Source organism: Haliaeetus leucocephalus, unplaced genomic scaffold, assembly GCF_000737465.1.
Source record: "Haliaeetus leucocephalus isolate CR32 unplaced genomic scaffold, Haliaeetus_leucocephalus-4.0 Scaffold168, whole genome shotgun sequence".
NCBI lineage: Eukaryota > Metazoa > Chordata > Aves > Accipitriformes > Accipitridae > Haliaeetus > Haliaeetus leucocephalus.
The window spans coordinates 399215-421548 of record NW_010972604.1 but is presented as its reverse complement, the minus strand read 5'-3'; positions in this window follow the sequence as shown (position 1 = coordinate 421548).

Below are 22334 nucleotides of genomic sequence, written 5' to 3'. Positions count from 1 at the left end.
AAAAGTCAAATGTCTGTGTGAGGAGGGGAGTGTTTCATGAGTCTACAGGGGCCCTTCAGCTCTGACCTGTTGTGGATATGTCTGGTGCAGTCGTTCATTGTGCAGACTAGCTCTGTGGCTCAAGTCAGTCTGAAACGTTGTGGTTTGGTTTCTGGAGAGCTATACAGTCACTGATATTGGCCACAATGGCTGATGTTATTTCAGCATTGTCTATGAACAAAAGGATCCCAAGGGAGCTAGATGATAACTCCCAAAGGACCCATTATCTGTGTGACTTTGCAGTGGTGCGGCACAGGAGGACTGCTGAGGCTGCTGGGCTGCCTGCCAGAGCCCAAGAGGAGCTCAGTGGATCAGCAAACCCCAGATGAGTGTCTCCATTAGCAACTGAAATGCTGTGGCATGTCTTCCGGTGGTGTGAATGACCCCTCTGTGTGAGGCCAAAGCATGCCACAGGCTTTATGCTGCCTACGGAAGATACAGCCTTTGCTTGAAACTTTGCACCCGTAGCCCTAGGACACACAGCTGTCTGAAAGTTACACTGGAAACAAGGTACCCCACTTTCTGTTCAGCTTGAACATCCCAGCCCAGTCATTTCCATGGACTTGAACTACATTAAATAGTATTTGGCGCCAGAACTGGCTCTGTCCTGCTCTGTTCAGCATATATGTCTCTCATTGTGTCTCACAGAGGTGTGCATGTGTGCCATCCAGTGCAGCTTAAAAGACTCGTCCCTACAGAGATGCTTTGGTCTTATTTAATTTCTAATCAGTCAGCTGCAAAAACGGTGTTTGGCATTGTAATCATAAAGTATCAGTGGAATTAAGTTGTTAGAAACACTCCATTCTTTAAATAGAAAGCCCACACTCATCTGATGTGCAGTTGGCATCACTTCTTAAAAGGATGAACTTTGCCCCCAAATTATGAACAAGACTAGGGCATATGAAACTTTCAGTTTGGAATGAGTCCAGCCTAGCCTGTAACCAAATCTGAAATACTTTTTTGTGCGAGTAACTCTTACTCTCCCAAGGAGCTCTGTTCACTTCAGTGGCATTGCTAATGTGATTATGGGCTGCAAAATTGAGTGTCATGTATATGATCTGTAATATGTGGAGGGAGGTCCCTGGAAAAATTTCTTCTTATTTAACTTCAATTAAGTCTGGCAAGACTCTTTTGCTTCAATAAGAAGACCAGACCACAGAGGGGATTGGTGAAATAATCGTGGGCAATCCCTACCACACATAGTTGCATGTTAACAACACATTACTACATGCATCGCTAATCTTTGGGTGGCGGGCTGGAGAGGGGCCTGGAAAGGACAATCAGGGATTTCAATTAAGAGGCACTTAGCCTGGGGAAAATAATAGGTCTTCAGCTTATGTAATAATATACAGCAATTTTGTTTGAGTTAGGGTTGATAGATATTTTATGCCTTAGGATCTATAATTCTTTAGCATTTCCAGGCAGTTAGTAGCTGTACTGTAAATCATGGCAAGTTGCTCAGAGAATCCTAGCAGTTGCTTCCAAGAGAAGACACACTCCAGGCTGCAGCAGCAGTAGAGATGTACAGAGCAGCAATGTCTTGCTCCCCTGCAGCTGCCTCCTGCACAGCATTAGCATTAGCTGTTTGCTGGAAGATACAGGACGGGGAGGGTGTCCCTGGAACTTCTCTGAGCCACAAGTTGCCCTTCCCGGCAGCAGGTCCAAGGCCTGGTCTGCTAGTGCTTGCTCTTCTTCCAACTCCAGTACTGCTGAGCTGTCTGCTGGGAGACCCTGGCCTCTGAGCAAAGCTGAAGAGCTTGAGGGTGTTGAGTCACAGGCACCCATGGGTGCAGCCAGAAAGGGTGGTGAAATTGCTGTCCTCAGCTCTTTGTCTCATCCCTCTCTTGGAGGTTGTTTCCAGCACATCTGGAAAAGCCTTTAAGACATCAGGCAGTAAATTATCGTAGTTCAGGAACAGTTTCACGAGCAGTTAAGCCACCCATGCTGCAGTGGCAGCAACCTCTGAGAGAAAGACGGGGTGGAAAGGTGGGGAAGGGTAACCCAATCAGCCACCCCAACCCATCTGCTGCTGCTTGTGAGCGAGGTCTCCCAGCTCTCACCTCAGGCATCAGGGATAGTGGGGGATATAAAGACACCTCACTACGGTTGCTTTCTGCATGCTTAACCTCAGCTGGCAAAACATCTAGGGGCTGTGGGTACATATAACAGCATCCTCTAAGGACTGGTTGGTTTGTTGGGATGAACGTGGTTAGGAACCCACAGCACATGTTTTACATTGTGAGCCGTTAGCTCAAGGTACTGGCTGTGCTTTTTTGGAGATAAAAGCAAGTTTTCACTTAGTGTTGAGGACATCTACAGTAGTTCTATATTGGCATAAACTGCAAATGACTGGACTCTTCCCTCCTCCTCCCTATCCCCTTCCCAACTGTAGAGTTCAGTGACTAAGCCACAGGAATCTCACTAGACAAATCTTGGAGAACAAAGTCTGGGAAAGGCAAAGAACCTGGAGTGTAAGTCTTTAAAAACTGATTAAATCTACAAAAGTGTTTGTAGACAGATTTGGCATGGATCTGTTGTATGCCCAATCACCCTGGAATCTGCCTCCCTGAGCTGCCTCTCTGCAAGTGAGTGTGGAGATGAGTGAAGGGGGAAGGTTCATGAGAAATTGCATAATGATGTGGACATTTGTAATCACACGACGAGTCTTTTTTTCTGCCTCCTGAAGGTCCAACAGGAAAACTGTGACTCTGAATTGTCTCTGGCCTATTAATACAAAAGTGCCATTCTTTCCTGTTGCAGTTGAGCTTTACAGGTGTCTGACCTGGGGCAATCTTGATTCAAATTGCCAGGATATAGATTTCACATGAGAATGTAGCTCTAAAAAAGTATTGACTTAAAGGCACTGGTGAAAGTGAATTAAAATGGCATTTTTACACAAACACAACAGAACAGCCCTGTGGTACTTTGTATTCTCATCTTCTGTTTGCTTAGGATAATAGGAATATTATGGAGAGCAGATTGTCTCCCCATCATCATATTGTGTCTGCATTTCTGTTGTAAACCCCATTTTGACCTTCCCTTTCTGAGGCTGTAATTTCATGAGAGCTGGATTAAGTTTCCCTGGCTTCATGCCACTCTTTCCTGCCCCCAATATGTCTTCCTTCTTCCTTTCCTTTGTACCAGCACAGCTCTTTGGATGTCCCTGTGGAGGAGTTGGGGAACTGATCAGGATTAAACATTATATAATTTTTTCCTGGGCTAAAACCCTCCTCTCTGCTTTCACCAAATCTTTCCTCTATCCAAGTTCAACATCTTGGATAGATGCTGTGCAAAAATTGGATGTTTTCTCTCAAGGGAAATCCTCATATATCACTATTAGCTTTCATTCCAAGTTGGGAAAAAGAGACCGGATAGCTCATTTGTTTCCCACAGAAAGTACGGTTAGGAAAAATGTGGAATCAAAAATCTCAAAGTGGATGAGGGGTGGAGTCTGCAAAGCATTCAGGTATGCTGCACCCTACTTTGTGCAATGGCTGGGAAGGCACCAGGGCCAAAAGCAAAGGAGCGTTAAACTGATTTGAAGCAGAATGCTTCTGCTTGGCTGGCCAAGGCAAAATGTTTTGATTTCAGCTTAAGGAGCCCAAAATGGAATAGTCAGATCTCAGTTAATTGCGGGTGGATTGTCTGTGTTGGAAAAGAATCTTTTTTTAACATTGTATCACACGAACAGCTGGAAATGAAATTTGTGGCTTTTACTTGGCCACCAAGAAGCCTTGCTGCTGTGAAATACATTGGTGTGCTTAACTGTGAAATTGTTCAATTTCTCTTCTGATAACCTATAATTGTAGTGCTTTTTTGCAGCACTGCTAAGTATCATGGTATCTGTTTACTCTTTTTTAAAGCCCCACCTATGGGAATGGGGTGATGTCCTGGTTTCAGCTGGGATAGAGTTAACTGTCTTCCTAGTAGCTGGTACAGTGCTATGTTTTGAGTTCAGTATGAGAAGAATGTTGATAACACCAATGTTTTCAGTTGTTGCTCAGTAGTGTTTAGACTATAGTCAAGGATTTTTCAGCTTCTCATGCCCAGCCAGGGCAGCTGACCCAAACTGGCCAACAGTGTATTCCATACCATGGGATGTCCCATCTAGTTTAGGAACTGGGAAGTGGGGGGCAGGGATTCGCCGCTCGGGGACTGGCTGGGTGTCGGTCGGCGGGTGGTGAGCAATTGCCCTGCACATCATTTGTACATTCCAATCCTTTTATTACTACTGTTGTCATTTTATTAGTGTTATCATTATCATTATTAGTCTCTTCTTTTCTGTTCTATTAAACCGTTCTTATCTCAACCCAGGAGTTTTACTTCTTTTCCTGATTTTCTCCCCCATCCCACTGGATGGGGGGGGGAGTGAGTGAGCGGCTGCGTGGTGCTTAGTTGCTGGCTGGGGTTAAACCACGACAGGTGACTGAGAGAATTTCAGGTCCTCTTAAAATACATAAATAAGCCGTGATAATACATAAATAGAATACTCCAAAACAGGAACTTAAACATTTGTGTTAGAAGGAAGATGAATATTTAATTGTTTTTAAATGTCCTAGGTTTTGGAGGGTGGAGCAGAAGGGATATCTCAGTCTGATTTTGATCATCAGAAATACCATTAATAATTCATAATCCAAGGAGGACAAAGTGACTTATCAACTAGTTGAATAAAGGTTCAGATATACACAGAAGTTAATGTGTAATAGTACAGCAGTACATGCCAGCTCAACTGTAGGGACTGTGTGTGTGTCTTTAGTCCTAAAGTGGAAAATGTGATATCATTTCAGTTAGGTTAGCCCCCAGAGAAAGGGGATATTGAGCTAAAATTAACAGATTCGTAGCTCATGGCCAGAAGGGAGCATTATGATAATCGATCTGACCTCATGCATAACAAAGGTCACAGAAACTCACCCAGAAATTCCTTCAACCAGGCTATAAATTGTACCTTTTTTTTTTTTTTAAAGATGTGCACTCTTTAAATAAAGACTTCATGTGATGAAGAATTTACCATGTTTAGTTTTTCCTACTTGCATATCCTTCTGGTAAAGTCTGCAAACTCTTAACAGAAGAATTAAATTTATATGTTGCTTTTGATTTTTTTTTCTAATTGAAATTTCAGATAGAAATATTTAGCACTGTTTTTCATTTTTATTTATGGGACATAAAATATTTTTGTCTAGCACTGGAAATATATATGATTGCATCATGCTTGCACCAAGCAAACATTTTTGCTGTGGTTGATGGTGGAGCCATAGCAGATTTACAGTGGCCAAGTTGGATGTTGAAATGAAAGTGTAATAAGCGTGTGCTTATGAAGTCCCTGGTGGCTAATATGGCCACAACGAGTGAATTTCTGAGCCAGTTCATGGGAACCTTGTAATGAAATTGTCTGTGAGAGGAAAGTGAAACAGAGAAAGAAATCACCCTTTCTGGGGAAGTCAGGTTCACATGCCAAAGGTAAACCTGTGCTACCAATGGGCGCAAGTATGTTGTAAAATAAGGGAAGGTTGTGAAAGTGTAAGAAATCACAAGTTGTAACAAATTAGTGAAACAAAGTGTAGCAGCTTACAAATAGAAATAGCGCTGGTTTTGTGTGTTTTTATCTGCCTATTTCATAGATAGCACATGAGGCCGAATGTGCATCAACCAGGTCCGTGCTACTGTACCAGAGGTGAATCTCATGAGTAATTTTTATCTTAACAGTCTCTGGGCTTTGAAGATTTTTTCACCAAAAACCCCAAAACCCAAAAACCCAATCCCAAATCAAAACCGCAAAGTTAAGTGTGAAAAGACGCCGTTGAAATGACAGGATGGCATCACTGCAGCTGGACCGATATCCGGGTCCTGTGGGAAGCGGTCAAGTGGCTGAAGCACTGCGGTTGCTGCACCCACTCGGGTCCTGGCTTTTCTGTGGGCTCGTAGTGTGACCTTGGGTGCGGTGGCCAGTCGCTCCATGTCTGGGTACTGCTTTGGTGACAGCACTCCTTCCGATTCATACGCCAAGCCCTGGTTTAGGTGCTTGAGCTAGCTTCAACCAGTGTGGCTCAGGAAGGAGTAACAGACCTGTCACGGCAGCTCAGAGCTCAGTGTGCCCTGGGAGCGCAGTGGTAACCTGCAGGGAGCAGCGTTTGGCCGGGGTTATGTTGCTGGTCATTCCTGAGCTGACCAAAGTGGTCTCAGGTCTGTCTTTGTTTCGCTGCGGTCACAGAGGAGACTGCAATGTGCCCATGGTCTAAGTGCTCAGCAAAACTTCATGTGGCAGGGATAATCTTTACAAGATGCTTGTGCAGTGCCTAGCACAATGGAGATCCAGCCTCAGCTGGGGCTGTAGACACAAGCCTAATCTGAATAGTAACAGTCTATGAATTCCTTGGTGTCTATGAATCAGTGCTGAGCAGAGGTGGTTTCACCTTCCCAGTGACTTGTCTCCTCTCCTGAGGCTGACAGGGCAGCAAGGGCTTCTCCCAGTGAAGTCTCATTTCTGACCACAGGCCATCAGCTGCACCATCTCCCATCCCCTGCAAAATAACATAGGCGCTGGAAAATAACCCAACGTTAAACAGCATCACAGTGCTGGAAGCCTTTTCCCGCTCCCAATTTTATGACCTTAATTAACACAGGCCAATCCATAAATCAGATCAACACCAGGAGATAACAATGAATCATGCGGAAGGCAGCTTTAATAGGAGCCTAATCCCCCGAAGAAGTGGACAGTACCGGCATTTTAAGTGCACGTGTGAGGTTGAAAGGGAACAGATGGCCAACTGGGGCTGCTGCTGGCAAGGGTAAGTCTGCAGGGCTGTTGGATTTCCAGAGAGAAACCTGTTTTGACATCTTAATGGCAAGAGTGTCTGGCAGCGGCTGATGGAGTGGTGATAAATACTGCCTCCCTCTCTGGGTGATTGCTGGGCAAGACGGGGACGCTTTCAGGTTCAGCATGTCTGGCAGAACACCGTCACCACCTCGCTGGGGTGCTGAGTGGGTCAGGGCAAGAGGGAAGGAAAGCTGTAGGAGTGACTGTCTGGAGAGCATGAGAAACTGAAGGGGAAACGTAGATGGAAAGGAAGAATTTCAGGCTTTCCCACCACGGCTTCAACTGGTAACTTGCCAGCAGCCCGGTGCAGAGTGCGCACGGAGGAGCAGACAGAGACTGCCTGCTTTAATATAGCCGGGGAATGACAGCAGGAATGGCAGGCCCCAGGACTGGCTGGCCCTTAATGACAAGCTCGCTGTGTGTGGGGCGGCTGGTCTTCCTGCAGGGCCTTCCAGGGCTACTCCAGCTGGGAGAGGCAGCAGTGTATAATTAGGATATCAGGGCTGCTTTCAGTTTCCTGCTCCCAGACTTGAGTATCTGCTGGTTAAGTGCAGTTCTGCTTTGAAAAGCAAGGCAGAAAAAATATGCCTTGGTTGCTGCTGCACAGAAAGCCCAATCCACATGTGCCCACTTTACCGTGAAGGAAATATGTTCCTTTCCAGCCACCTGTCCTGCAAATCCAGCTGGAATCTGAGAGTCAGGCTGGCTGACATCTTGCACAAAAAGATAAGCTTAATGGATCTCATGCCAGTGCCTAGGGAGGAATGGACTCCAGGTTGCCTGCGCTTGGGCTAGCTAACTCACTAGCACAATTATTTTACAAGTTTGGTTCTGCAAGGCTAAGTGAAACAGTGAAGTGGAAATGTATTCTGGAACAAACTGCTGCAGCTCTGGTTTTCCCAAGAGGCAGATCAGATTTTGCAGAGAATCATCACCCCTCTAATGAAGGGTAATTGATGGGCCTAAAGAGGGGCCTCAGAGTGCAAAATCCTCCAGTTCTGGGACTGTAAGACCCTTCTGTGTGATCCTTCACACAGATGCCTCTGTCCTGCTGAAGCAGAGGCCATGGGGAACCGTCTCCCTTGTAATCAGCATCTTGGTGCTCTGTTCAGCAGATTTGGAGGGTGTCCAGCTCCTGCTTTTCCTGAGCCATAGTCAATGATGGGCTATAACTGGAGCAATGAAAAGGAACCGTTGTTATGACTGGGGACTATTCCAGTATTCCATCAGAGCCTTCCCAGTATTCTGCATATCTGCACCATTCAGTGTATATCCCACCTATAGCTATGCTACTCTTGGGGGAAGGAGGGGTGGAAAAGAGAGAGGATTGGGTACTGTATATCGTGAGAGCACTGAGCTATGACACCCTTGGGTCTTCACAAGGGGCTGCTGTGACCTCACTCCATGAAGCATTTGTGACTTCATTAGAGAACCAATTTCACTGATAGCTGAAGGATGAATATCACCTAGGGCTGGAGCAGCCAGTGGTTTTTTTAATGTCGTTACTGAGCTAAGCAATTGTTGAGTGTAGTAAGCAGATACACCAGGAAAAATATATTTAATTCCATCAAAATTCAGATCTAGCTGCAACAAAGTTGCTCTCGAGTTAGTTTGCTCATATTAAACCCCTTTCACCTTTTTTTGTAAAGTGTAGATAATTTTAAATGAAAATTCCCGTTTCCATTTTGAAAACAAACTCTGACCTAAATATAATTTTAAAAGTCAACATGAAATGTTTCAGCATTTTCAAAATGAGATCTTTGATTTAAAAAAGTGTCATTAAATTTTTTTTGTTTTAAATTTTATCTTTTTTGGGGTCCAACCTATTTAACCTAATTTTGCCAGTAGCTGTGAAGCAACTTTGATGGTATGATCTGGTCTAGAAAAAGAGGGGGACGTGTGATGTAGAGCTTAGCCCTGGGGTCTCTGTAATATCAATAATATGGAGCAAAACATGTAAATGTGTATAGACTTGACATGGATGTATACTTTGGATTGCCAGTTTGTTGCTTTGTGAGGCTTCAGGGAGATACAAATGCAATAAGGAAGCTAAAACCCCAGCGTTTATGAAAAACTCAATGAAACTTTCAGATACTGGTTCCCTCATGAAGACTTCACTGTATTCTCTCAAGTGAACATTTGGCATCATAAATCATTGCACAATCTGCCTACCAAAATAGCTCGTACCCAGATCATCAGAAGACAGAGCCATGCAGCAGTCCCTGCATGCATCTCTTACAGGATTGAAGGTGGCTGGCCCCAGCTACCCTGGGAATTATGGAAGCCAAGAGTGCAAGGCACCAACTGCCTCTGGTTGAAACTCCACCCTGTAGGTCTGTATTTAAAACCGTAGCAGTATGTGCACTGCCAAGGTTCTTACCCTGACCAAAGTCCATTTAGACAATCTCCTAACCATTGCCGTGGGGTGATAGGTATCTCAGAGAGGGATATTGCTGCAGGGGTGGGTGGGCAGAGCTCTCTTTATTTTTCTTTTTACTCTTGTTCCTGTGGTTTGTCTCCAAGGATTGCATGTGTTTCCACCCTAAAGCAGCCTTCAAGTACACAGTATTTAGGAAGAGGGTAAAGGACCTATTTTGGTTTACAGCACATAACTTCTGTTCTTCCCCAGAGTCTCATAAACAAATTTCTCATTGAGTTACTCCCAAAATAGATACTACTTTCTCAGCTACCCAAAAGCAATCTCTGCATTTGTTTCTTCTCCTCAGATTGTGGGTTTTCTTTCAGTTCAGCCCCATGGGTAGCAGGAAAGCTCATGGAGTACTTGCAATGCCCTGCCAACCAAAACTGGATTTATTACAGATCAAATTAAGAGTTGCCTGAATGACTTGAAAGTTCAGGGACAGGAACTGTATGAGCACTTGGCAAAGGCACACAGGAGGGTCTCCTTGTCTACAGATCTGATAAGGCAGGCAATAACAGATTTTTATAAATAACAGTTAGTGTGGAGTGGAAAGGCCCAAGTGGGGAACATTTATATCCGGACCTGGTTTGAAGGGATACATTCACAACACTTGAAACCTGGTATAGGGTTTCTTTCCAAGGCTTCCTCCGCCCACAGCTGGTAGCTTTGCTTAGCAAGTCTTACACTGCAATAAGTGTTTGGTGGGGTTTTTTTGCCAACTTCAGCCCTGTAAATGGCGTCAAATCTAGGGCAGTCACTGAGGCTCTGTAGTCACGAAAGAGCCCAGAATCTCCAGACAGGTCCTGTCAGAGCTGTCCAGCTATCAACTATCTGAATAGACTCTAGAGGAAGTACTTGTGTCCTCCTCTGACTGTCTGGAGACCCTTGATACTTGCTTCAGATATGACACTTTGCTTTCACATGGCTTGCTTAAGGAGAACTCCTGCCCTGCCTTAAAGCTCCATCAGTGCCTAATATAGCTAGATGGGAGATTCACCATTTGGAGAGCTAGTTTATCATTTCCCCATGCCTTTTTATAACCTATGTTTTCTTAGTTCGTAGTTTTTTCAAGTTCATCCAGCTCAGGTAGGGTGAGGGTCAGGCAGCACTCAAGCAGGAGGTGAGTCCTCAGGCCAGCTCCATTCCCTTTGTGCCAGTCCAACACGGCAAAGGGATGGAGCAGACAACGAGGACAGAGCCAAGTATTTTATGATGGCTAGAGATCTTCCCAGCAGACCTTACTGAAAGGAGGCATCAGGGACATGTCCCAGGACTGTAGAGGGAGCAGGGTATCTGTGGCTAAAATTCAGAGCACTCCAGAAGTCCCTAGGTAGAGGAGGGTGCCCTGGAGGCTCCATCAATGGGGTGGGAGGGTGGGAGAGGGATGGCACCTTCCCTTCAGACAGCCTGGAAAAGGGCCGTGGCAGGTCCTTCCCCTGTGATCAGAGGAGCTGAATGGGCTGGAAGCCAGCAAGAAGGTGCAGAGCTTAAGGCCCCTGGGACCTCCAAGAACATATTTCCTCTGTAAATCCCTGAGGGTTTGTTATTTCAGCCCTGCAACTTTGCAGTGTAAAACATGGTCCAAGCAGAAATGTGCAGTCAATATCCTTACATTAATTTGAATTCGGGTAGGGAGGACTGCTGATTGAAGCTCTGCATAAAAACAATGGGTAGGGTTGGGTAGCAGATGTTGTGCTCGCATTGCTTATTTAGATAGCCTTGCTTATGAAGCATTACATAAATGCAGCGCTGGCCAGGTCTCCGTGGTGCACTGCAGGAGGGAAAGTGGTAGCCTGGCTCAGTGCCTGGGGCTGCAGGGATGGAGTGGGGAAGTGCAGCACACAGAGGCATCAGGGGCTGTGGGCCATGCCAGTGGCTCCATCCCACCGTGTCAGCAGCCCCGGGACAGAACAGGTGGTGCACAGGGCAGGAATGGACCCTGCTTTCAGCAGGGGGAGCGATGGCAGGAAGAGCACAAACCCATGGTGGGACATGGGGTCAAAAATTTGCCTGTCTGCTACCTGCAGAAGATGCAAGGGCATGGTAAGACACATGCAGGTATTAAAAGTGGCACCTTTCACATCAGGTTTCCCTGCAGAGTCCAGATCATTGGTGTGGTTTGGATGGCAAAGGCCCTACTGCTGCAGGCTGAGCACTCACCAGCTCTCATCTTCAGTCTCTGCAGCCAAATTGTGCCCACCCAGGTGGCCGAGCTCGACTCTGGAGCTAGCAGAGTTGACTGTGGTCTTTGTGCCAGAAATGCTGCCTACACGACTGGCTGGGAGGAGAGCTGGGAACCCCAGCTTCTTGTGCCTAGACCTCCGAGCAGTTGAAAGCGAAGACAGGTTTCTACCAGGGGAAGAGCAAATACTCAGCTCTGGTGTTTATACTAGTATGGGACATTGGGTCCTTTGGAAATAAGCCATGAATTTGTAACACGTAATAAGTGAGAGGTAACTGCACAATTGCCATTTCACAACCAAAACATTGTACATGTTGGAAATGGGGCTCCAGCTTTATTCATCTCTGAGGGCCAGAATGGAGCAGGCTTGCATGGATGCTATGCTTTGCAAAATGCATTTGGGACTGCAGGAATGCTTCTCTGAGTTTTACTACCCTCTGCTCCAATGCTGCCTTTCCTGCCCAGCTAAATCTCCCACTGACTTCAGAAAAGGACCCTCCAACCATTTATATTAAATCAATTCCCATTATCAACAAGAATAATTCATTGCTGTATTAGGAGGAAAAATGTAAACAGCAGATAAATCTGCCACTCTAAAATGTTTCTAAGATAACAGACCGAACATTAATTTAGTCCCTGGGCCAATTCATTTTTAGAAAAAAGAAAAAATATGGAATGCTTTATTTACAAAAGAGGTCTTTGATGTATAGCATACATTTATTACAAGTGTATTTTCTCCAACGGCAATGGGATTTTCAACAGCAGTAGGATATGTTTTAATAATTAAAGGGATTTAGCTTCTCTACACAGACGGCCAGCTTCTGTTCTCACTTACAGACTACAAATCATGCATAGCTTCAGTGATGTTGCTGCTATTAGCTTGGTGCAAAACCAAGGTTTGTGAGACTAGCAGCAGGCCCTTTGTGGTTTTGATTTGTGGCCATTTCTGGTTGCTTTCCAGTGTTAACTCTAGGAGAAATCTTGCAGTGCCAAGGGGGAGCCAAGCTTGCTGCGGTTTCTAGGCCACTGTGCAAAGTACGGATGCTGGGATAAGCAACCAAGCTGAACCTCCGGTTTTCCCTAAGGGATCTAATCTGTGGAAGAGGATCAAGCTTGGGATTTGAGTCTGGAATTTCTCTCTGGCCACACCATAACATGGGAAACTCAGGCACAAGTTTTGATTCACTCTATTTAGAGTGGGTGTTTGCGAGGCACAGATCTTGGGGCAGGCTCCCTCCACAACTAGTTAATGTTTCAATCTGGGGGTTTGACTCAGGCATGAATGTGAACGCTCAGTTCAGCTGGATGTCATCGTTACTTTATCTCCCCTCTGTGGAGACACCCTTTGCTCTTCTAACTTTTCCTGACTCCTTTCAAACACCAGACAGAGTTCTTGCTTGTCTTTGCCTCCTGAGTTCACCATCAGCAGCCCCCAAAAGACGATATCCCATCCCACATCAGCTCTGGAAAGAAGCTAGCTGAAGTCAGCTGTTCATGGCTGGTCTTTTGTTCATTTGTCATTATCACAGCGTACCAAAATGGTTCTCAGCCAAGAATCAGATCCTCATTTTGCTTGGCATGGAAGGGCCACAGTGCATTGTAAGTCCCAGAAAAGGCTGCTACTGAAGTGAAAATGGGGTGGCTGAGAGGATTTATTATTAGTGCTACCACCATGACCCTGCCTTTCTTCAAAATCTTACTGGTCACTTGGCTGATTCCCTCTGCTTCCTTGTAGGGATGCAAAGTGGCAGGTGGAAAGGGCCCTCTCACCCTTTGGGAACCAACATATTTCTCCTTGCCCAAAGGCTTTTGTGAAGTGGCAAGTCTGCTGTGCTTGTTAAATAGGTGGCAAACTGAGAAACAGGGGCCTTTCTTCAGGAAAGAGCTTACCTATATGCACGAGTCGAGGCTGAAGCAATTTAAACCCTGATTCTTTGGTCACATACAGAGCTGAGCTCCCACCATCACCTAGGTGCAACGTGTTCTTTAAGGGCTGCTGGTGGCTTTTACTTGAATAGATAGGAAATAGAAATTGTTCATAAGTTCTGTCAAATAGTTTGTTCCATCTCCTCTTTCTGCTAGTGACCAGTATGAAATGCTGTGAAAAAGTCATGCAGAATCATAGAAGAATTTTTGGTGAACAATAACAGGAAAAAAGTTACCAGAGAATGCACCATTACTCTAATTTCTGTTAAATGGTGCTTGGCTAATTCCCCAAAGTAAAGTCAGGCTTATATCTCTTCCACATTTTGAAGTGATTTCCAACTAGTCTGACTGTGGTTCCCATGATTTGTATGTGTGTGTATTTGGCTTCTGTCTCCCACTCCCAAGGATCCTGTGGAAATGAGTTCCAGAGGATAACGATGTGTTTGGTAATGAGACTTATGCCACAGGGAAGAAATGAAATCACGTCACTGGCTCATCCATCCAGGGTGTTCCTACCATTTATTTCCTTCATAAAGAAGTCTTAACACAGGTAACAACCACAGATTCTAGAGTTCAGGAATTTGCATTCCTGAGAGAGTTACCTGGCAGGTCAGCTTGAAAGGAGATGGATTATAAATAGGACATTTTAGAAAATATTCCCTGCAGATGGGCAATTTCACCGTACTCCTCCTCCCTGTACCCCTCAGAAAAAAACAAAAAAAAAAAAAAAAAAAAAGGAAGAATCATATATTTTCCTTAGGTGTTTCCTGCGTATTTCTCCCAACTAAGAGACAATTGAAATGTGGCTTCTTGTGCCAAAGGGCAACCCAAGAAGGATGAAGGCTGGTGTGTGAAGCTGTTTCAGGCTGCAGTGTAGTGTCTTCCTTTCCAGCCCTATCATACAGGAAGGCTTGAGGGCTTGCAAATATCAGAGCAGAGAGGGGAGGAAGGTAATGAATGGTGGCATGACCTTATGCAGGAGTCAAATTAAGCAAAGTTTACAATCCCTTTCTTGGCTGAGGAATGATTTTTTTCACCAGAAAAAAAGACAGATTGATCTGTCCATTCAATCAGAGGTACAGAGAGCAGCTATTCTTAAGAGAGGTCCATCCGATTTCATGTTCTTCCTATCCTCTGCTTTGAACCCATGGCTCTGCTTCTCCAACATGGCTAGAAACTGAGATCTTTAAAGCTAAGCCTTTTGTGTAGCCTGTGGGTATAGGTGGATTAATTCAGGGATCTCAGGCAGAACTTCTCAGCCCTGCTGACTCCTAGGTAGTAAAGAGCACCTCCCTTAACAGTTCAGGGCCAGTTTTGCTCTGCTAGAGTGCTGCCATGACTTTCTTTGCGTAGCATCTGGTCTGAAGCCAGGGCAGTTAAGGACTGGCATTTTTGCTGCACTGGGAACTTGGCACTTAACCTAAACGCTGGCTGTTGTCACGTGAACCGCTCCATTTCTATCTTTACGTTTTGTGCTTCCGACTTTTTATAACTTCAGAGAAAATACCTGGAGTCTCTTTCCCACCCAAATCATAAGAGAAGAGTGACTTGTGGTGATTCCCGGCCCTTTCTGTGTTCAGTGGGAGGATCCTGTGTGTCTGATCTGCCTCTGATCTCCTGCTGGACAGACCAAAACATTCAGAGCAAAAGATCCCCAATGGGAAGGCTGGTCTTCCCAGCTGGAGCAGCAGCAGAGCACGTGTGGGGCTGGAAACAGTGCAGGCTGGAGCTGCCACGGGTCTCACAGGCACAGTGGCCATTGTTCTGCCTATAGTGAAATTGCCCTCGGTTCTTTTGTGCAGAACAGAATATGATGTGAGCCAACACAAATGGCTCTCACATGTTTTCATTGGTGTAAATGAGGCATTCAAGTATGAAACGAGCCAGTTGCAAGCTGATCAGCTTGAGAACTGAGGCAGAAAGCTTTGGATAAGGGCAATAGCTTTGGACAAAGTAATGTGTGCCTCACCAATGAGCCCTAGGAAAGCTCGCACTGATTTGTGAAACAGATCTTTAAAATATCTTCTGTAGGCAGAGCTAGTTAGAAAACATTTTAAATTAAAGTAAAAACTTTTTGTCAAAAATGATTTTTCACCAGAATGAAATAGGGTGTAATTGCAGGTTTTGTTTCTCTTGCACAGCTTTTTTGGAAATAATTTCATTTCCATGTAGAAGTGTTATTTCTACTCAGAAAGTAACACTTGCACATAGTTCCACTGCTCTGTTCCAACTGGCAAAGTTAGAATAAAAAAAAAAAATTAGCTGGTTTTCAACTGACAAAAGCCTAAGGACAGTCAGAGGATGGGGAACAAAGCGAGTCTTTGTTTTCTCAACCTCCCGCCTGCCTGTCCCCAATTTTTTCTAATTTTCCTACAGGGAGGGCATTATTTCTTGATGGGGAAATCTGAAACAGAGTTTTCTTAGAAATTATCTTTTTCCTAGAGAACAGAATTTTGTTCGTAGGATCTCAGAGATTCAGATTCAGGTTCTGGACTCCATTTCCTCTTAGGATAAGCTCCGCTCCAGACCTGACTAAGATACCTTTTCTCACTGAAATTCTTCCATTCAGTTGACTCAAAAGTGATCAGCAAGCATTTCAGTCAAATAGATGCTGTGTTACCTGCTTGGTTATTCAAGGGATCAGAATGCATAAAGACAGGTTTTTCATCTTAACAAAATGGGAAGAGAGGAAAAGTTAGGTATTTCTAAAGAACGGGACAGTACTCTGGATAATACAGGGGTGATTTAAGCAGGCAGTGGGTTCAGAGATACCCTCTCTCATGAAGTCTGTCCAAGTCTGCCCTGTAAGCAGGCTGTCTGTGCCTTTGTGGGGCTGCCCCTGAACTAATGGTTATGTAAACTGTTGTCAGGATTTACTGGCTTCTGTGGGTGTTGCATGAGCTTCTGGATGTGAGTTATCTGTCTGTCCATTCCACTGCCATGAGACCTTCCCCATAATGTTTTACTATTCTGCCAAATCGAAGATCTCTTCTCTTTCCTTTTGCTACTACACCCTACTTATGTACAGTGCTCTGGCCTCCTCCAAATATATTTTATGTTATACATTTTGGTGCTTTGTTTAGCTCAGCCTTCCCCCATTACTTTGGCTAATTAATAGCACAGTGAACTTCAGGCTGCTGGTTCATGTAACACGCAACTGAACTGATGAATCATGTAGAGCAAGTAAAAAAAGTGTGTCTCTTTCCCACCATGGAAACTTTTGTTTTCAGAAATTTGCCTCAAACTCTGAAAACTCAAAATACTTTTGTTTCTGAAAGTCGAACATTTTTTTTGGCAGAAAATAGCTCCCCTCCCCCAGACACTACCAATTACTACCTGCCTCCCTCATACCTGTCTCTTTCTACCAACTTCTCCAATCAATAAATTTTGGCAAACATTTTAAATTTGTTATATTACAAGGTTTTGAAGAAAAAAACAGTAAAAGATGAGACATTTTCTAAAGATGTTGTTTAATTGTAAATTTCCAAAGAAAAAGGTTTGATGGAAATAAACCACAGTAACAGCTGTCACACTGTACTTGCTTACAGCTCTCCTACGTAAGGAAGCATCAGAAAGAAAGTGAGACTAGTTTAGTGGACTAGGACACAGAACTCTTGAACTGAAGATCTCTCTGTGTCTTAGTGTTGCAAAACTCACATTTGGCATATCATAAATCTGGACTGGGATTTTAGCCTCTGTCTACTCCAGTCCCAACAGGAACCAGACCATTAAAGCACTTGGAGAAATCCTTCATATAAATTCAGTAGGAAATGATGGGTCTGAGTTTCCTTCATACTTCGAAGTTTTTGATGGGCTAAAATGACCTGCGGACCATTTTTAAGAACGACTTTTGACTCTACTGTCCAGTTGCCACCAGCACATGTTTATCTTAACTCTTGCTTATGTCTTAGTGTGACTGTTGTAGTTCCTAGAAGGAGCTTCCTGCTGTCAGTAGAAAGGTGATACAACAGTATCAGGAGATGACACAAAGGCAGCTTCATGTTATATATGTGTACACTGTGGTTCTGAAATTGCGCTCCAGTTCCTTTGTCCCTCAGGGCAAAATCATAAGACATGGAATAAAATATTGCTGTGAATATGTGTCTGCCTGAATTCATAGCTCTCACTGTGACATGTGAAATGGCTAATTAAAACTTCATGACGTCAAGATCAATATAACTCACATCCTCTGGCTAACTCTGTAGAATATTTAAGTATTTTATAATTCTCCCTGTATTGCTTCCTTTGCTTCCCTGCTGACAATCATTGCCAAAGGATGAATCAGCATCCGTGTCCAGCCAGAGTCCCAGATTGTTCATGCTGCCTATTACCTTCAGATGGTTTTGAATTCCACAGTGACCCCAGCCAACCCTCTGCTGCCAGTGAAAAGAGCCACCTCCCCAATGTGGAGCCATGTTCTTTTATCTGACGATTTAAACAGGAAAAAAAATGCTGGATTTCCTTTTTCCCCGAAGCTGTCTGTGACTTCCATTGTACTTGATCATGGTTCACATTCTTACCTGGGAGCATAGTGCAGTTTCAGGTTATGGCAGGTGGATATTGGCTACGTGCCCATAAATAATTATGCTTCGTGGCTTTATTAATATGACTGGTTTTCTTTGTTTTTCCCATCTGTCTCAGGGCCTGACTGGAGGAGATGTCAACAAAGGTAGGATCTGTAATACACATGTCCAAGAAAGAGTTTTATTTTTTTCTTTTTGTTATTTTGGTGCAAACTTTTACTGCATTTGCATTTAATAAAAAAAGTCTCCCTTTCTTCCCCTATTTTAATAATGAAAATAAGTTTGGAGAAGGCTTTCATTATCCTTGTGCTCTAGAAGCTGCTGAACATTTTGGTCAAACTTTCAAATGATTTTGGGAAAGTAACTGAGCCTGGAAAATTTCAATCGTTAAAATTAATGTTTCAGAAATGGTAGTATATTTAGTATATTTTACTGGCAATTTACACCTGGAAGCTTATATAGTCTTATCATCAGGATTTGCTTGCATGCATTTAGTGGATACAAAGGGATTTTTCACCTGCATTTAGAGCCTTGTTCTGAGACATCATAGTTTACTCTCCGTTAATAGGGTTACACTGGATAATATGTCTGGGGCAACACTCTTCACAGCTCACCAAGAGGTCCTGTGAGGCATGGGTTCAAACTCAGACAAATTAATTAATTCACTATGAGGTGATATGGTCTTATTAGATCAGGCTACGGACTGTAAATCGGGAAATAAATTTCAGCTACATTCAGTAGGATAGTGCAACGTTCTGATTTAGATACCTTTATGTTTATTTTCTCGTAGATTTGTTTATCCCCAGTCAATGCAGTTGAGGATCTACTTTGGTGAAAACTCATCTGAGCAGATCTCCTAATTTACAACTTTCTACACCATCTTGCTAGCTGGTTTTGCTCTGTGCTTGGTGTGAGCTATTGGCATGTGGGACCCCATACACATATGTAGGGGAAGGAATACAAGCAAACAACCTTCTGTAAAGGCGAGTCATACATTTACATGGTAGGAAGTGAGCCCAAGTCTAAATGAAGCTGGAGGAACTGTGTTTGGAATGGCAGAGGGAGCTGAAAGAAGCCACTGAAAATAGATGTTACAAGGTTGCAGACTCCCTCTTTGATTTTGGCCCTCAGGAGTCTGGTAACCTGCCTACAATTACCAGCCCCATCTATGATGGAAACGAGATCTGCACTCAGGAGCCCCTCCATCCCAGTCATCTCTTTGACCTCATCAGAGAGACAAGTGTGGTCTTGAGGACAAAGGAAAATTACTTTATAAGCACCAGAGATTGGAAGGTACCCCTGAATTACCCTTGCTGCACAACTCTAGGAGTCCAAAGAGGTCAAATGTATTGTGTGTCTCTGTTAGCATTCTTTAGGAGCAGTTTCATTTCATGCTGAGGGAATCTAGTGACGTACTGTAGACAGGAGGAAAATGACATTTATTAGCACTAAATGCCGGTTGTTATATGGCTGAATGCTTTGGCTCCACTGGAATTTAAACTTGTCTGACTGCTTGAAAAATGTTCAGGTTTAATAGAACTGATTCAAACATGCCGTCAAAGTTCTGTGTAAAACCCTCTTGTGGGTTAAGGATCTTGGTTTACAGCATCCAAAGAGTGATTCTAAACACCCTCCAGCTCCAAAGACAATGTAAAGGTGCCAGTTTCTGCAGAGATCAGATTGCTGCAAGTGTTGAAAATACAAATCAATGTAAAATTTGATAAATAAGCATTATCCACCAAGGGGTTCTGCTGGGAATTATTAGTCAGTCTTGCCTTAGTGCTATTTCTTGCATGAGCTGAAGAACATTTCATTCAAAGTCAAAGTACAGCAGTGATGAAGTGAACAAATAGGAAATAGAAAGGAATACAGAGGAACTAAAGAAAGGACCTTTCATAAAATCTTTATCTTGGTTTATGTACTTTCATCTTATAGATTGGAGGTTTTAAGGCCAGCAAGAATCACAGAGATCACCTAATCTGGCTTCTTTCAGAGCACAGGTCTGAAAGCTCACTCTGTGCATTCAGCATCAATCCCAGAACTTCTTGTTTGGGTTGTACCTACCCGGAGCAGGGAACTTGACTCTAATTTTTTTTTATCTTCTGTGACTGCCTTCTAATACGTCCTTTTTAAAAGCTAAAGCCTCTAAGGCCAGACAGTATTTTGCTTCCATCAGCATAAATCAGAGCAGCCTCAGTGGAACCAATAGTCATTCCGTATTTTCATTTGGGGAAATTCTGTTCTCATGCTATCCTCAGTTAAGAGTAGAAAGAATGGAATTAAACTCTGAATTGCCCTGTTATGTGACCACGTCTCCCTCTTATGCCTGATCTCAGTGATTACAATCCCAATGACAGTGAAAAGAATTTTCCTTTTCCTCAAAAACTATTTTGAGCTGTGGTGATGATGGCTGTGGTTCTTGCTGCACCCAGAACACAGTCACTTACATATATTTGTTCTGTGTCCAACTTGCCGATAAGTTACCTTTAGTTCTGATCAGGAATTGTTAAGATCAAGCAATGTTGCATCTTTGTGGAAACTGAACAGCCGTTGTGTATTGGGAAACCGAACAGAAGGCACCTTGCATGGAAAAGCATTCATCCATTAAAACGTTATTTTTGCTTTAAAGAACATGTAAAGCCAGGGCAGAGGGGGGATCAGGATTCATTGGCTACTGAAGAAAATGTTTTCTTTTTTGGCCAGAGCAATCTATTTTTTAACTGACAGCTCTCAGAGAAAGGAGTGCAATGCAGGGTGAAGCAAACAGTCATCTCCACTCCACCAGGGGAGGAACAGCTCATTACCACAGGCAAAGCTAGAGTTCAGGCTTGCTTATTTTTGGCTTTGAGTTCCTCAGTTGTGGGAAACAGTTTTTTCATTCTTGTACTTTTAATAAAATCCACACGTCATTATTTGCTTTGCTCCGATGAGGGTCTGGATTGATGTTGTGATGTGATATTTGCCAAATTTGTAACATTCTTTTAAATATATTTATTCTTCTTTCTGTGAGGGCAAAGGATCTTATTTTGAAACCCCAAAGTCTTTCCTGACATATGGGGGATGAATAAATACTCAAAATGTCTACAACTGCTGTTACTGCTACAGCTGCCAGGTTTAGAAATGAACAAAGTATGTGCGCGCACGTGCGCATGCGTGTAAGTGTGAGAGGCAGAGAGAGAAATACAGTGTGGGCACTCTTGGGGTCAGGAGAGATCTCTAATAAGAAACACATTTTACAGGCAGCAAGAGAATTATTTTACTGTGTGCATTTACAAGTCCGCAGGCAGTGAATTTTGTTGTGCGGATATTTTTAAGGCTAATTATTTATAGCATGCAGGGCTTGAACCTGCAGATCTTAATTTGGCAAAACTTCCGTTCACTTCAAGAGGTGCTCTGCATGGTGTGCCTGGTGAAGGGGAGGGAGGGAGGGACAGCTGATGGGCATATGCTGGTTGTGAAGGGTTGTAGAAGACCCTGCTGACTTCAGTGAGAACTGAGGTTCTGTCTCCAGTGGCAGATTTTACACATCTGTGGGACCTGTGGGGGAGACCAGCAGTGGGATTGGGTGGCCGAAAAGAAAAGAGTGGTTTGGAGGAAGATTTCTTTACCATCATTCCCATACAGCTCGCCTGATTTTTAACTCAGCTTTTAGCATGGGACTTTAAAGCAAACTTTTATGGGATATCCCACACAAATTTTATGGTGTTCCCACAGGAACCACACTGGGTTGGAGTGTTTTAGTCTTTAGATCTTAACATTGTGATTCTGAATGATGTCCTCTTATACAAAAAAGAGAGGAGGAGCAATGTGTCTTAAATTTCCATCTAATACCAGCTATTTTTCATTGAGAAACAGAATTCAATCAGCTCTTTTGACCAAGGAGCTTTAAGAGCCACAGCACAAGAGGAGGAGTAGGAGCACCACTGAAGACAAGCTTTCTGAGTCAGGAACCTGGGGTTTTTTTGTACTGTATTAAGCATGCTTGGCATGAGTGGATCCTCTCCAAGCTGGATGCTTCTAGGTAATTGTGATGATGGGGATGCTGGTTGTACCATTAACTTCACAGGGTTTTTGTTTTGCTAAATACTGTTTGATGATCTGAGAGCAGCTGAATACTTTCAGCTTTCAAGGAGCTCTTAATAGGACAATTTTCACTGACATCGGCTTGTGCAAACCACCTGCAAATGACTATATTGCTCTACATGAATAATCAGCATATGTAGAATTTGTATCTACCATAAAAGAACTCAGGTGACTCCTCTGCTCAATCACAGCTAATCAAGCCAGGTTGTTTCTCTTCAGTTATTAACATTTAAAATAATGCCAATTCAATCAGGCTGGGGAAACAGATTTGAGCCCACTCAATTATTTCATCATTCCCAATCATTTGGTGAGCTTCAGTTATAAAGCACTGATCTATACATGGTT